Below are 15,564 nucleotides of genomic sequence, written 5' to 3'. Positions count from 1 at the left end.
GACACTGTCTATGTGCGCTCCTACAGTGAATCATGCACTTCAGCACTGTGTAAGTGCGCTCCGGCAGTGCAACACTTTAGAGTCATAACACTCCAGCACTGTCTATGTGTGCTCCAACAGTAAATCATGCGCTCCGGCATTGTGTAAGTGCGCTCCGATAGTGGAATCTGGAGTCACAATGTTCCGGCATTGTGTATGTGCGTTCAAGCAGTAGATTTCGCTCCGGTAGACACATCACTCTAACACTATCTATGTGCGCTCCAGCAGTGCAACACTCTAGAGTCACATCACTCCAACACTATCTATGTGCGCTCCGACAGTGGATCATGCGCTCCGAAACTGTGTAAGTGTGCTCCGACAGTGGAATCTGGAGTCACAGTGCTCCAACATTGTGTATGTACACTCCGGCCGTAGATGATGCGCTCTGGCACTGTGTAAGTACGCTCCGACACTGTGTAAGTACGCTCCTGCAGTATAACACTCTGGAGTCATATCGCTCTAGCATTGTCTATGTGCGCTTTGGCAGTGGATCATGCGCTCCAGCAGTGTGCAAGTGCGATCCGGCAATGCAACACTTCAACGCTCCGACACTGTCTATGTGCGCTCCGGCAGTGGATCATGCGCTCTGGCAGTGCAACACTACACCGCTCCGGTGATGTCTATGTGTACTCCGGTAGTGGATCATGCACTCTGGCACTGTGTAAGTGCCCTCCAGTAGTGTAATCTAGAGTCACAGCGCTCCAGCACTGTGTATGTGTGCTCCGGTAGTGGATCATGCACTCTGGCACTACGGTGGTTTGCTCTGACAATGAGCTCCGAAAGTTAACATCAAATTTGGCCAAATTGATTTCTATGTACAGGAATGGCATTTCCGTCTAGAAAAAATGAACTTTTTCCCTTGGGAGTATTTGCATAGAAAGTGTGTTTTTTAGAAAAAAGTGAGAGAAAAACTTAGACGAGGGTAAGTTGCATAAAAAGTGTGGTTTGAGGGGTCTTTTGTAATTTTCCCTAGTTATAAATGTGGAGAGAATATCTTCAATGCACTTAGTGATCCTCTATTTGACTTGTTCCTATATTCGGCTGTGCAAATCTCTCTCGTACCTTTTCTCTCACATCTACATATAAGCTTTCATAAAAAAATATCTCACCTCTCCTAAAATCTTTCAATCTCAAGATTCTCTATATCCATATATATCTTTCATTTTCAAGTCACTACTTACACATCTCTCCCTACATTCTTTTTCTCTATCTTTCCCTATCTCTCTTTCAAATACATAAGCTTCTATAAAAAAATTTCATCTCTCCTAAATAAAAAATTTTCATCTCTCCTAAAATCTATCATGCATTAATCTTTCAATCTCAATATTCTCCATATCCATATATATTTTATTTTAAAGTCTCTCTCTACACGCATTCTCTGTCCACCTTTCCCTATTCCTCTACCTTAAATGAGCTTCCATAAATATCTTTTTTTCTCTCTAAACATTTTTTATCCGCATCTCTTTTTCCCATTTTTCTTTATTCGTTTTCTGGAGGCAACTCTCTCCTCTTACTTTGGCTTATTTTTGCAACACGTGTCATCTTTTAACTCTGGCTTAATTAAATTTTAACGTAGCACACTTTTACCAACTGCACCAAAAAAAATGCTGGCCTTAGCCGGGCGAAGTTCTTTCGACAAATTTTGAGGGCCCAAACGCCTGTAAGCAATATTTTTGTGCCTGGGAGGCAGGGTCGGGTCTTCCCAAAATGTTTCGGGGTCGACAACACCCGATAACCGCCCTAATTGTGTCCCTAATGTTTCATGGTATGCACGCCATGCTTGACCCAGCACTGCAAAACCACTCTTCGCTTATTCTTTACTCTTCAGCCGTGCCATATGGCTAACCAGCCCACTAACACCCCTAATTTCACTGAAATGTCCCATACTCCTCCTCCTCCGCCTGAGTTTTCAGGCGAAATCTCCGCGGGTTCTAAGACTCGTTTTCCGAATCCTCCGGAGACTTATTTTCCGAATCGTCCAGACCCTTCGAATCCAGACCCTGTGACGCTGAGGGAGCAATGGAGGTTTGCAACGAGGCAATACGGCAAGTGGTACTCTCACGCATGGGGCACCGCCATTCTTGCTGGAATCTCCTTCTTTGCCCTCGGCTGGTTCATCAAAGGCGGCAATCCCTTGACCTCTTTTAAGCATGCTGATGATGATCACAAAGCAAAGGGTGATTAAATGATGGTTCTTTCTCGCGATTTGGAGGTGCATTCCATCATCTTCTATTGCTTCTTCATGTTATGGAGAATTGTAAAAGTTATATGGTCTCAAAAATGTTTACATGATTATTGTTGTGGGCAATTTCTCCCTCTGCTGTTTTTTTTCATTTGTCTTAACCAGTGACCATATGTTTTCATACCTGTTTCATGATCTCTATCTTTCTCCTCTTTTTTCTGTGAAATTATTGGGAAAAAGTTTCCTTTTTCATTAGCTGAGAAATTAAGAATTTATGAGTTGTAAGTACTGGATACGTGCCAAGAGAAGGGAAAGACTAGGGGCACGTGGCTGAGCAAGGAAGGAGAAAGGTCTCGTGGGCAGCAAAGAGATCCATTTCATCTCATCTCTATGATTCCATTTTCGATTTGTAATTCTGATCGCTCTTCAAATTTAACTTTTCTCTCTTCAGAACTACAACCATAAACTTTTCTTCTCCTCTCCAACTTAAGACCACCAAATTCGTCTTGTCTGCAACATAAAAGCCACGAACCTAGAAGATCAGCCCAAAAGTCCACCTAAGAAATGGATGAAAATTGCAGTTAAATCTGCTCTAAACAGCAAGCCGAAAGGCGAACCTTGTAACCTTAAGGGTAGTGGGGCAAATTCAAATATTGATGGTGAGGAGCCAAATTCAAGAAAGCAAAAACAAACGCCCAAACCTTCATAGAGCCCGAAAAAACTACATTCAGCGTTCATAATAAACTTCAACCTTCAAAGCTTACTTCTGTTTGAAGATTTGAGGACGAAATCATCTTCTAACCTTAGTCAATTTGAAGATTATGGGGCCAAATCCATCTTCTCTGCAATTTGAGTCCACCCAATTGCCCAAAAAAACATGCCAAATAACTGCCCAAGAAGAAAGCCAAAAGTTGTAGAGAAATCCTCCCAAAATAAAATAAAATAAAAACCCAAAAGTTGAAGAAATCCAATCCACCCATAGAAATAAAGATGCAAATTTTCTTCTCCTCCTTATTTTTCTTTTTTTTCCCATTTGGAGGAATTCTGGACATATAAATCGGAAAAGACTTGCCTCAGCCAAAGACATAGGCCAAGTAAGTCGGCCGAGTCCAAGTCTTGTCACATTGGAATAGCAGTTTCTTTTAGCTTCTGTTAAACTGGAGAATATCAAAATTCATGTTTGTCTGTGTTTTGTCTAGCGCATGCCTTCATGTCTAGACTATAGGCACTCATAGGAATGATGCAGCTAAGTTGCCGATCAAATAAAAAGGAAAATGAAGGTTTAACTGTGCTTTGCCAATCATACTTGGATGATCTTGACATGTTGGATTGTTTCCTTTTCTTAGGGTTGGGGGTAAATGGGTTTGTACTCTCTCAGAATGGTCTGGTTTTCAATTTGGCAAATCAGCTCTACAACTTCTCATGATGTGTTGAAACCCAATGACATTCAAGGGTCATTTCATGTTTTATTAAATGATGGGCAGTCAATTAATTTATCTTCTATTTTTCATTGTTTCAAAAAACAGCCCGCCCAACATTTTGGTATCTCCCTAGATGCCCAAGAGGCATAGGCCGCCTCACCTAGGCATATCCAGTATTGATCGATTTTGCGATTTTTTTGAAAGAAGAAAATTTTGAGAAGTTCATAGATTTATCCTAAACGTTACCATGTCACATTGCAATCAATTTTAGGGTCCAAATGAGGTTAGTGGACAAATCATAGTTGTTGGAAATGCTTGGGAACCCAAACTTTTTAGGAGCCAGAATCGCGGAATTGCTGTCGATTAGAAAATTCCTGTCTTAAGAATCATTATCTGTACAATAGGAACCGCGGGGAACGAGATTCCTAGTTTTTGAGAATCGTGTTTGAGCTGAAATAGATCCAAGTTTCATCTGCATATGGAATCGATATTTCGTCTTCAGAATTGAGATTTCCATCCCCTTGGAATTGACACTCCAGTAGTCAAGATTCAGTAATCTGTGGAATCGAGTTTTCGACATCTATGGAATCAAGTTTCTGACATATATGGAACAAAAATATGTTGCTGTTTCGAATCATGATTCTAAGATATTTGGAATCAAGTGTTTGAAGTATATGATCAGAGATCCATGCCAGTTTGAGATCAAGATTTGCAATAATATGGACTATGCAATGCGTTTGACGACCCCTACTAGGAATCGATATTTCATTTTTATGGAGAAGAAAATCCCAATCACATCTTGAGCCTTATCAACGTTAGAACCTATATTGGACGTCTCTTATTATAAGGTTTCCCAAATTTTAAAGTGATTGTGTTAATTATGAACTTACGGTATTTGTAAATTGTGATTTTGACTTCATTATTATAAAGACAAAATAGAATTATGTCTATGCCATGGTTTTACTTTTAATTGTATGTGTTGTATTTACCAGGTATATTTTAAATTTAAAGTAAAAGCCATCTAGGTTGGCACAAGTAAAATAATAAAAACTTGTAGCCACTAGAAGCATTCAAAGGAAGATTTCTACTCCAATTTCCTTTAGGAAGTGCACAACCATCATAAACATTGGACATTATGTACTTTGAATTGGGTTTTTTTTTTTTGATACTTTGAATTTATTTATTTTTGAATCAAGATTTAATCCTCGATGGAATCCAGATTCGATATATTTGGGAACGTCTACCCACAATTAATGGGTTTAAGTTTCTAAAGATATGTTGGAACGAGATTCCAAAATTAAGGAATAGAGTTTCCTTGGTTCCGATAAATGGTTTCTAAAGATGTATTGAATCAAGATTCCGAAATTAAGGACTTGAGTTTCCTTGGTTTTGAAAAATGGTTTCTAAAGATGTGTTGAAATGAGATTTCGAAATTAAGGAATCAAGTTTCCTTGGTTCTAAAAAACAGTTTCCGTGGAGATTTCTTAACAGAAATGTGGAATCGGGTTTCGGAATCGGAATCGCGAGGTCGGTAGAGAGATTTTGGTAACTATGGGACAAATTATAGGATTCTGAGCTTGTTAGACAACCAAAACATTGAAGATCAGACATCCGAAAAATTGAAGAATTAGGGATCTCTTTTTTTGCCATTTGTGTAACATCTTTCATACAACAACATTTTGTATTGGTGTTTTGGTCTCATTGCAGATTTGGAGTCTATGAGTATAATTGTATGTGGTATGGACACTATATCACTAATATGATAGGTACTAATTTTTTTTTTTTTTACTTTTTAAGTTTTTCAAAGAAGCAAAATTTTCAATGATTCGAACGTGCTTGAATATTTATGCGCATATATTTGTATACAATAGTGGTGATGCCTTGGGGCTGCCCAGCATTTTTGTAAACCTTCAATACTCTTAGCAACTTTGGGAGGCTATCAAAAATTGAAGGTTATAATACCAGGGCTCAAGTTGATACTTGTAATTTGATTTAAATACATAATGATGCCACTGTAATGGACGAAAAATATTGTAGTACCTATTTATAAGAACAAATGAGACATACATAATTGTACAAACTATCGAGGGATCAAGCTTATAGCCATACTATGAAGCTCAGGGAGAGAGTCATTGAGGAACAATTATGGCATGAAACATGTGTATCTGAAAACCAATTTGGTTTTATGCCAGGCAACTAAGGCTATTTTCCTACTTAGGCAACTGATTGAGAAGTTTAATGCGAAGGGAGTGCACATGGTCTTTATTGATCTAGAGAAAGCTTATATAGAGTATCTCGAGAATTAATTTGGTAGGTTTTGAAAAAGAAAGGAGTCTCCAGACACTACATCGACTTGGTGAGAGACATATATGATGGAGCGCTAACTAGTGTACGATCAACTAGTGGAGAGACAAGTGAGTTTTTAGTGACAATAGATCTACATCAAGGTCCAACATTGAGCCTGTACCTCTTTATCTTAGTTAAGAACGACTTAACTAGGCACCTACAGGATGAGGTACCATAATGCATGTTGTTTGCAGATGACGTAGTTTTGATCGATAAGACACAAAACGACGTCAACACAAAGAACTTTGGAGTGATGTTTTAGAATCCAAAGGTTTTTAAAATTAGCTGATCTAAGACAGAGTGTATGGAATGCAAGTTTAGTAATAATAGGAGTAGAGATGAGGAAGTAGTTAAGATTGACGGCTAGAAAGTACAAAAAAGACCGCACTTTCGATACTTTGGGTCGATAATCCAAGAAAATAGAGAGATTGAGGTAGATGCCATACATAGAATTAGAGCTGGGTGGGTGAAGTGGAGATGTGCAATTGGAATTTTATGTTATCACCGCATACCAATGAAGTTGAAGGGCAAGCTCTATAAGATACCTGTGAGACGAAGTTTGCTCTATGGGGTGGAATGTTGTGTAGACAAAAAACAATATACCCATAAATGAGTGTAGCGGAGATGATGATGTTGAGATGGATGAGTGGCATGATAAGAAGGGATAGAATCTAAATGGAATCCATTAGGGAAAGTTTAGGTGTAACACCAATAGGCGATAAGATGAGAGAAAGTAGACTTAGGTGGGCTAGCCATGTGTGGCATCGATCCAGTACAGCACCTGTTAGGAGGTGCGAGTTAGTTCAAGTGAAAGGATTGAAAAGGACAAGGGGAAGGGTCAAAAGGATGTGGTTGGAAGTCGTCTAAAAAGATATGGAGACTTATGGCCTCACTAAGGGTATGGCGTCACTAAGGGTATGACCTCACGTGGTTGAAGATCATCTTCTTGAGTCTACAATACATCGTGAACTCGTAGGGTCCCTCATCTATCTCACTATAACACACTTAGATATTGCATATGCTATCCATGTTGTGAGCAAGTTTGTTTCAGATCTTCACCGGCCACATCTATTAGTAGTTCACCAAATTTTGCACTATATTTTAGATACTTCCAATCATAGATTATCCTTGGACTCCACATCCTTTTTAGATTTCAGTGCATATGGAGATGCATATTGGGCAAGTGATCCAGACACTTGCTACTCTACTACAGAATGTTGTATATTTCTTGGATCATCATTAATATCATGGAAGAGTAAGAAACAAGACCTTGTCTCTAAGTCAAGGATTGAAGTTGAGTATTGTATTATGTCCTCTGTTGCTAGTGAGATTATTTGGGTTTGTGCTCTTCTCAATGATTTTGATCTCTATTTCAACTCCGACACCTCTATATGCTGATAACCAAAGTGCAATTAAGATTGCATCTAATCAAGTTTTTCATGAGCAAATAAAGCATATTTATGTAGATTGCCATTATGTTCGCGACCGCTATCTTGATGGTACATTATCTCTCTTTTGTTTCTTCTACTACACAAATGACTGATATTTCACCAAATTCGTTACTCAGAAACACCATGATTATCTAGTGGACAACCTAATGCTTTACTCATATCCGCATTAGCTTGAGGGGGGTAATAATGTGTGAAATCTATAATTTTCACCTTTATTGTCATTGTATATTTATGTAGAGATAAAGTGGTCTCAATTATATATGCATTTGTATATAAACCCTTTAGGGTTTTATGCTTGGGTAATGAGAGCTGATCAAACTAAGATCGTCGTGTCTCATTTCTCATCTCTCTACACCTTGTTGTTGTCTCCAATTCTAAGAGGCCACATGCAACGTAGACCTAATACAACAACGGTTAGGAGGAGCGAATTGGTTCAAATAGGAGGCTCTAAAAGGGCAAGGGGAAGGCCCGAAAGGATATAGTTGGAAGTAGTGAGAAGAGATATAATGACTTACAGTCTGATTGAGGGTATGACTCTTGATAGAGTAGAATGGTAGAACAAGATTCGTGTAGCTAACCCCCAAATAGTTGGGATAAGGCTTGGATGATGATGATGATAATGATGAATACAATTCAATGTAGGCACTTGAATTTCGTATTGGAGCCCGAGAGAATATTATTATTTTGTGATTTCTAGAATTTTGTTTGGATTCATCAGATATGTTTGGATTCATGGATTATGTTTGACGGATACACTTTAGAATGACCATATGTCATTTGGATAAAGATCAAATCTTCGGTACAAGTTTGAAAACATGTAACCATTGGAATAAGTTTTCACTGTGGTTATAAGGGAATTTGGGTTTATCCTTTCTAAACCAACAAGATTTGGGGATATGTTTGAATAATGTGTACTGATCAACTCCACTTGTGATGGTGTCTTAGCGGGTGAAATAAATTGATTGCTCAGCAGAAACTGTGATCAAAATAGTTCAATTCAAATTTGAGTTTTAAACGATTCAAAATTTAAACAGATTAGTTGTAACAATCAAGATTTCATCCTAGGCATCATCAATCGTTGAATTGGAGGAAGGGCATGAGATCAACAAATAATGAAAAAGAACTTATCTTTTTTGACCATCATCATCATCATCAGCGTCAAAGCCTTTTCCCAACTAATTGGGGTCGGCTACACGAATCTTGATCTACCATTTTGCTCTATTAAGGGTCATATACCCTCAGTAAGGCCATAAGTCCCCATATCTTTTCTCACTACTTCCAATCATGTCGTTTTTTGGCCTACTTCTTGTCCTTTTTGAGCCTTCTATTTGAACTAACTCATGCCTCCTAATAAGTGTTATACTGGGTCGGCGCCACACATGGCCAACCCACCTTAGTCTACTCTCTCTCATCTTATCACCTATTGGTGCTATACCTAAATTTTTCTGAATGCATTCATTTTGAATTCTATCTCTTCTTGACTCATCCAACTTATCTTCTTCAACTGATTATCACTATAGAGTCTACAAAAGCACTCTAACCAAAGAGAAGTCCTCTTTTTGGAGACTGTAGCGAGGAACAAACCTGGAGAGAGAACTTGTGGAATGGCATCAAGCTAGCCCACACAGGAAGACGCAACAAGCTTGGATACATGACAATAGTTGTGGTGTAGACTCAACTAATCCATGTATTTGCTAGGTGGGTCTCATCACACCAGTTGGTTTTTGTTACAGTCCACTTCCTGTAATCAGGCCCATTGATCAAGGGTATACCGTGTTTGCTTAACTGAGCATGGATGTAAATGAAACAAGTTGTCTTTTAACAATCAAGAGTAGATTTGGTTTCCTCATTGGTGTGTTTCTTTGGTAATCTGGTTTATTGCATTTGGTGTCCCTTCCTTTGAAATCTTCGTTAAAGCACACTTCTAGGAGAATCATGTGTCAACCTCAAACTAGCCCCTTTTTGTAGCATCACTATCCCTGTTTCAACTCCTTATATTTTCCTCGAGGGGCAGCCCATCTAATTCATTTAGAATATTCTTATCATTCTTCACACCAGCAAGAAAACGTATGCGCTACCGCCCAACGGCTTTGGCGCTAGCGCGCAGCAAGAAAATTCCCTCTCTGCTATAAAAATTGCTAATCTACCTTGTGTGTCAGGTGGTAAATACAAGTTTATTCCCCTTTTATTTTTCTCATTGTTTTATCGCACACCTTGAATGACATATTGACTCATAAAACAGTAGTTTCATCATAAGCTTGTTCAAAGAACTTACAGAAGATAAGTGCACGGCTCTCATCACTCTTCTGCATGGTCTAAAAGCCATTGAATCCTATAATATGTTCAAAGACCAAAATTGTTGAGGTGGTTGACCAATAGAGAGCATATCACATGGCCAATGATGCCCGGGAATAGCATGGAATATGAAGACATGATTTCTTTTGTAATTGATTATCATTCTGCTCTATTCAGAGTTGCTCGTTTCATTAGATCAATGTAAGTAACATTTTTCTTCAAAAAGAGTGTGTGAGGAGTTGCTTATGGAGCTTCCTCATGGTTTGTTCTCTATTGGTTCCTCCTAGGCTGTTAAGGCCTGGTTTGAGGCCTCATGTTAAGGTCTGTCTCGGCCCTATATAGGCCTGAATTTTTTGGGTTGGGCTCGGGCCAGTAATGGCCTGCCCTGTGTCCTTCCTGAATTTTTGTAAAGTATAGCTATTAATGTATTAAATATTTTTTCTCATATTATATAGGCATGGCCCATTTATCGGGCCCTGTCCTTGTCATTATGACCTTGGGCCTAGTCTCGGCCGGGCCCACTCTAAAATCTTTAGGCCCGGGCTGGGTGCTGCATTGTTTTGGGCTGGCTGTGGACGTGGCCCCGGCCTGAACCTGGCCCGTTAACAGCCGTAGTTCCTCCATGATTGCTGTCTATGTAAGAATTTATATAATTTCAAATTTTTGAATAGGTTCCTGAGTTGTGGTTTTTGAAGATCTCAGTACTGTCAGATGGAATTGGGGGAAAAAAAGTTGTGGAAACAGTAAAAGTCTCTGTATTGCTTTGAACGGGTTCTAAGAGGGCATTTTACCCTGCTTAGGTAGGTCATTGTTCTTGGAGGATGGAAAAGATTCAAATCAAAACCTCTTGTTTCCTTAAATAGAGGCAAGTTGCACATTTAAAGGATAATGTCAAATGTCTTCATGCAATCATACAGACCTTATTCTTTAACTAAAAAAACACCTGCATACTAGTAGATTTGATGTCAACAGGTATTTTCTAAATTAATGCATTCTAGAAGGATGAATGGGTTCACAAAACAGTTTTAAAACTGGTCCAGCAAAAAGATGAACTTGAAATAGTACATTATCTAGGAAATGCAGAATTCATAGGAAACTTTCGAAAGAATGCATGGAAGGGCATTAATAGGACAGTATGAATACATATCATGACATGTTGCCCTTTAATGTGCCTGGGATATTAATGAAGTGCATAGAGAACAGGAAAATTGAAAGAATTCCTTGAGATATTTTCGAAATGCAGGGATACATGGGGTTAATGCAGGGGACATTTTCAAAGCCTGTAATATTAGCTATTGCAAGAAACATTTTGTGCTATCATCATTGTTTTAAAAGGCGGCCGCATCACTGCATATGCGGCCGCATAATGGATTATGTGCCCCAGAGCGCATTGGATAGGGGTAGGGGTGCATATGCGCTTTGGTAGGATGCCCGCATATGCGCCGCATCCCCCACCGCATATGTGGCCACATAGCACATAGCACATATGCACCACATAGCTCGTGGGCGAAAATAGTGACGAGGATGGGTATTTTGGTCATTTTTCTCCCCGAAAGGGGGACCGGGGGGGGGGGAGTGTTTTGGGGGGTATTAAACCCCCCTCCAACACAAAAACACAACCATCTTCGTGGCTGTTTTTGGCTCAAACAAAGAAAAAAATTAGGCAGAATGTGTTTTTTTTTGGCAAAAAATTGTCAATTTGCTCTTGGTGTTGGTTGGGTTGTCGATTGGCATTAGCTTGGGCTTTGTTTTGAAGAAGTTTGAACATAGATTCGTCAATGTATCAAGGGTTTCAAGGGCCAAGTTTGCAATTGCGATTATGGTTTTTGGATGTTTATGAATTATGATAATATGAGTTTGCATGCAATTGCGATTATGGGTTTTGGATGTTTATGAATTATGTTAATATGATGTCTTCTAATGTCTTCTATAAAGTTTCTTTCAAGTTTCCAGTTTCTAATGTCCTCTAACATGGGATTCATAGTCTCTGAACAGCTGATAATATTGGAGTTAATTGATAAATTAAGTACCTACTATCACATAAATTACCTGCATATATTTCAGGCATTAACCTATTTTTGGAGATTTTTTAGAATTGTTTATATTTATTGACCGCAGCAGGGTGATGTGCTCGCATCTGGACCGCATCGTTGCATGGTACCCCCGACCGCATTAGGACCGCATCCCGCTTTTTAAAACACTAGCTATCACAGTGGAAGTATTCCTCCTTATTTGATAGATTCAAAACTTTGCAGTATAAATTAGTTGTCCCTGTGAACGATCACAGATTATGGACCAAAGATTGTGAATTGCTTGAAGATATCATTTTTCACATAGGAGCCATTCTTGAACCTTGATCTATTGGACATTCATTAATATGACGCGTAGTTGGAGTTGGAAATACATGGGCAAACCTGAAAGGTGAGACGAACTTAAACTGCTGTGGCATCAAGAAGTTGAAAATCGGATCCCTGTCTGTTTTGAGAAATTTTATCAGTTTGAGATTTCTTCATTTAATTTACTCTCTATTTAGATGATGTAGATGATACGAATTGCATTGTGTATGTTTCGTAGACAGATTATTTTCTTGGGAAGGCAAAAAACACAACTGTACTTCCATATTTGTTAGTGAAGGTGTATGTTGGGGAATCGCTATTTCCACCAGTAATATTGTCTCATAAATAGTTCTGTGGGTGACTTAACAGTAATGCTTACCCTCCACTGGAACTCTTTAAGTGCTGGAAATAAAATCTACTGGTTGGGAACTTTAAGTGCTGGAAATAAAATCTACTGGTTGGGAAGTGCATATTTTATGCTTGAGAGTTTCATCTGGCTTTTGTATCTTGTCTTTTGTTAGGACGCAAGGGTCTTTTGCTTAAAGGTTTGTCAAATTGCAGTAGGCTTTTCTATGGATTTGGAGGCGATGGGGAATTAGTTATATGTTTTTCACCTTGTTATGTGGGATTCACTGACCTTGACCATTAGAAGGTTTAGGGAGGGCGGTTTTGGAATGAATTCCATAGAACTTGTGATGTTAGGATCAGATAGATCGGGAGGTGCTTATAGGATGATACTTTGTTCAAGTAGAATGTCAGCTAAGGATTTGACGCCTAGAATGGCAGGTGGCTGAAAAAGTTTATACGAAGAACTTAGAAGGCAAATATAGGAAGCCAATAATAACTCTTGTTTTTTTTTTTTTGAAAATGTTAACTTAATTGTAACCCTTGATGTTGAGATGGCAGAAGATGTCATTTTTGGAAAGATTGTGAATGATATTCCTATGTTAAAATGTTTTCAAGTAATTTAGGTCGATGGATGAGGATACAGATCAGAAGCCACTGATAACTCTTGGTGTTTTCTTTTTTGAAACTTTTAGCTTGAATTATAACTCTCGATGTTGAGATGGCAGAAGATGTCATTTTTAGAAAGATTGTAAATGATATTCCTATGTTAAAATATTTCCAAGTAATTTAGGTCGATGGTTGAGGATACAAATTAAAATATGGATGATATTGTCTCTGAGATAGATGACGTCTTTTATGCCCCCACCATTGAGAAGAAATTTGGATATGGAAGACACGGTAGAATTATCGGTATACTCTTTATAACACATGTGAAGAAGAGTGATCGAACTATTGAAATGTTTGGGTGGTTAAGGGTTTTAAAAGATTTAGAAATTTCATTGGGCATTGTGCTATGTATGATCTTTCCATGTGGTGATGGGGGTGAGCTCTTTGTTGTGCGCAGTCTGGAGAAAGGACATACGTTCTAGGTATTGGAATTTACTTTCTCTTTTATGTATATGCAAGAGTATAGAGAAAGGAAGCACCCTCTTGGTTTACAATTTACTTTCTTCTTTCACGTATTTTCATCTGAATAATGTATGGAGTGTTGCTTATATGTGTTATGAAAGTCTGGCTGCATGACTTTTTTTTGTATCTTTTACTTTTTCAATAAACTTACAATACTAGTGATTCTTTATTTTGCATTTAAGATCTATTATTGTAATTATTGGATTCACCTGTTTTCCACTGCTACTCAGATTTTCCCTCCATTTTTTCATCGTTATGTTGTTAAAAATTACTTGAGTTAATTGCTTTAAGTTGTGCTACCCTGCACTGGAGTTGACCTTGTTGACTATATATAATATTATAAATATGAATGATTTGGTCTTCTTTTGCTTGTTTTTCTTCCTTAACTTTCATTGTTTTCTTCTTTCTCGCTTTTCCCTTCTTATTCTTTTCTTCACTCTTTTCACCTATTTTCCTTTGTTTTTTATATTTTTTGCTTTGCCATAATCTTCAAAATAGAAAAGACGCCCCATTAAAAATCCACCAAAACCCTAAAAAGAAAGTAACCCTTCATTCCCCCAATGAATGAAAATTCGGCCGCCTTGCCACCCAGGCTTAGCCCAGGTGGTGACGTCTGGGCAAGCATGCCTAAGGCGGGCACCCAAAAAAAAAAAAAGAAAAATTCCAATCCACCCAATAAAAATAGGGAAAATATCTCTTTATCCCCTATTTTTGACTTCTATATCTCATGAGATCCAAGAATTGAAAATATTACTTGTAAGCATAAGGTCTCTATCTTTTATATCTTACAACCCCTTAGATCCCTTTGACCCTAAATTTTGATCCCAAAAAACACTAAAATGACACCCTATCCAAACTTTTCTTTTTCCTCAAAAGCCCATCTCTCTTTCACTCTAAAACTCCATCTCTCTCTCACTCTAAAACTCAAAGTTGCATAAAAATTCCCCTCTCTATATCATCTTTCTCCTCTCACTCTCTCTAAAAATTTTCTGGCATCGTGGCCTCAAAAAATGGAATCTGAGGTATATGTGCCGTATATCTCCTGAAAGGATACTCAGATCGGTTCTTCGCCTTTGTTTCTTGGGGAAGATCGTAGAGTTCCTTAATAACAGAGAACATTTCCTTCTGCAGAGACTCAGGGACTGCAATACATACACAACCTCGAAATACCCTGGTCCCAGGGCCTTCCAGAGCATCTCGCACCTCTCGTGTTAGGGTTTTCCATCTTCATCTCTCAGTTCCTGGTATCAAATTACCAGACAAATCAAATACTGCTATTTCATACCTGAATCAGAGCCCATGTTCAAGACAAATGGAGCTGATTTTTTTTGGGTTGAATGGGGATAGATTTGATTTTTTGGTTGGTTTGTTGCAAGAGGTGCGGTGTATATATAGAGCAGGTCACAAGCTCTTCCCCTTTAGATTACAAGCACAAATATTAGTTTCTTAGTAAGAGCAGCTGGAGAAGAAAGTGACAGGAATTCCTTAATTTGACGGCCCATATCAGTCAAAAATGGCCACTGGTTCCTCTATTAACTAGGAAAACATAGAAAGAGAAAAACCCAAAGTTGCCATTGGTTCTTCTATTACCTAAGGAAAGAGAAAATCAGAACCTGTAGAAGTGATCAGAAGCCTTTATAGTTCAAGTGTCAGGGAAAAGGAACGATTGGAGACCAAATGAAGCTCGAATTTTTTTCTCTTTATGTCACAGTTAACTTTGAAGAAGCCTGCAAAGATCAGTTTTAGAGAGAGAGAGAGATTCTGTTTTTGGGGTTAGCTACAAGAAGACGAAGAACTAGTGCTGGATGAAAAGGGAAGTGGTGCTAGAGAGAGAAAATGGCCATTGGTTCCTCTATTACCCTAGGAAAATATAGAAAGAGAACATCAGAACTCGGAGAAAGAGACGATGCAGAGAGGGGGAGATAGAGTTTTGGGGAAGAAGAAAAGTTTGGATAGGATGTCATTTCAATGTTTTTTGGGGTAAAAAACATAGGGTCAAAGGGGTCCAGGGGGTTGTA

At 38.5% G+C, this 15,564-nt stretch overlaps 1 long non-coding RNA gene across 4 annotated transcripts in view; it reads left to right on the top strand.

The window, feature by feature from the left end:
* Positions 1 to 1,903: 1,903 nt before the first annotated feature.
* The window catches only part of LOC110007524 (uncharacterized), a 31,661-nt gene continuing 18,000 nt past the window's right edge, over positions 1,904 to 15,564 (top strand). For all 4 annotated transcript variants that reach the window (XR_016046356.1, XR_016046351.1, XR_016046349.1 and 1 more), the window contains exon 1: positions 1,904 to 2,251. This is a non-coding gene — a long non-coding RNA (uncharacterized LOC110007524). The remainder of the gene's footprint in view (positions 2,252 to 15,564) is intronic.

Source organism: Amborella trichopoda, chromosome 1 (assembly GCF_054954075.1).
Source record: "Amborella trichopoda isolate Santa Cruz 75 chromosome 1, AtrichopodaSantaCruz75HAP2 v2.0, whole genome shotgun sequence".
Classification (NCBI taxonomy): Eukaryota; Viridiplantae; Streptophyta; class Magnoliopsida; order Amborellales; family Amborellaceae; genus Amborella; species Amborella trichopoda.
This window is presented reverse-complemented; position numbering and strand designations above follow the sequence as displayed.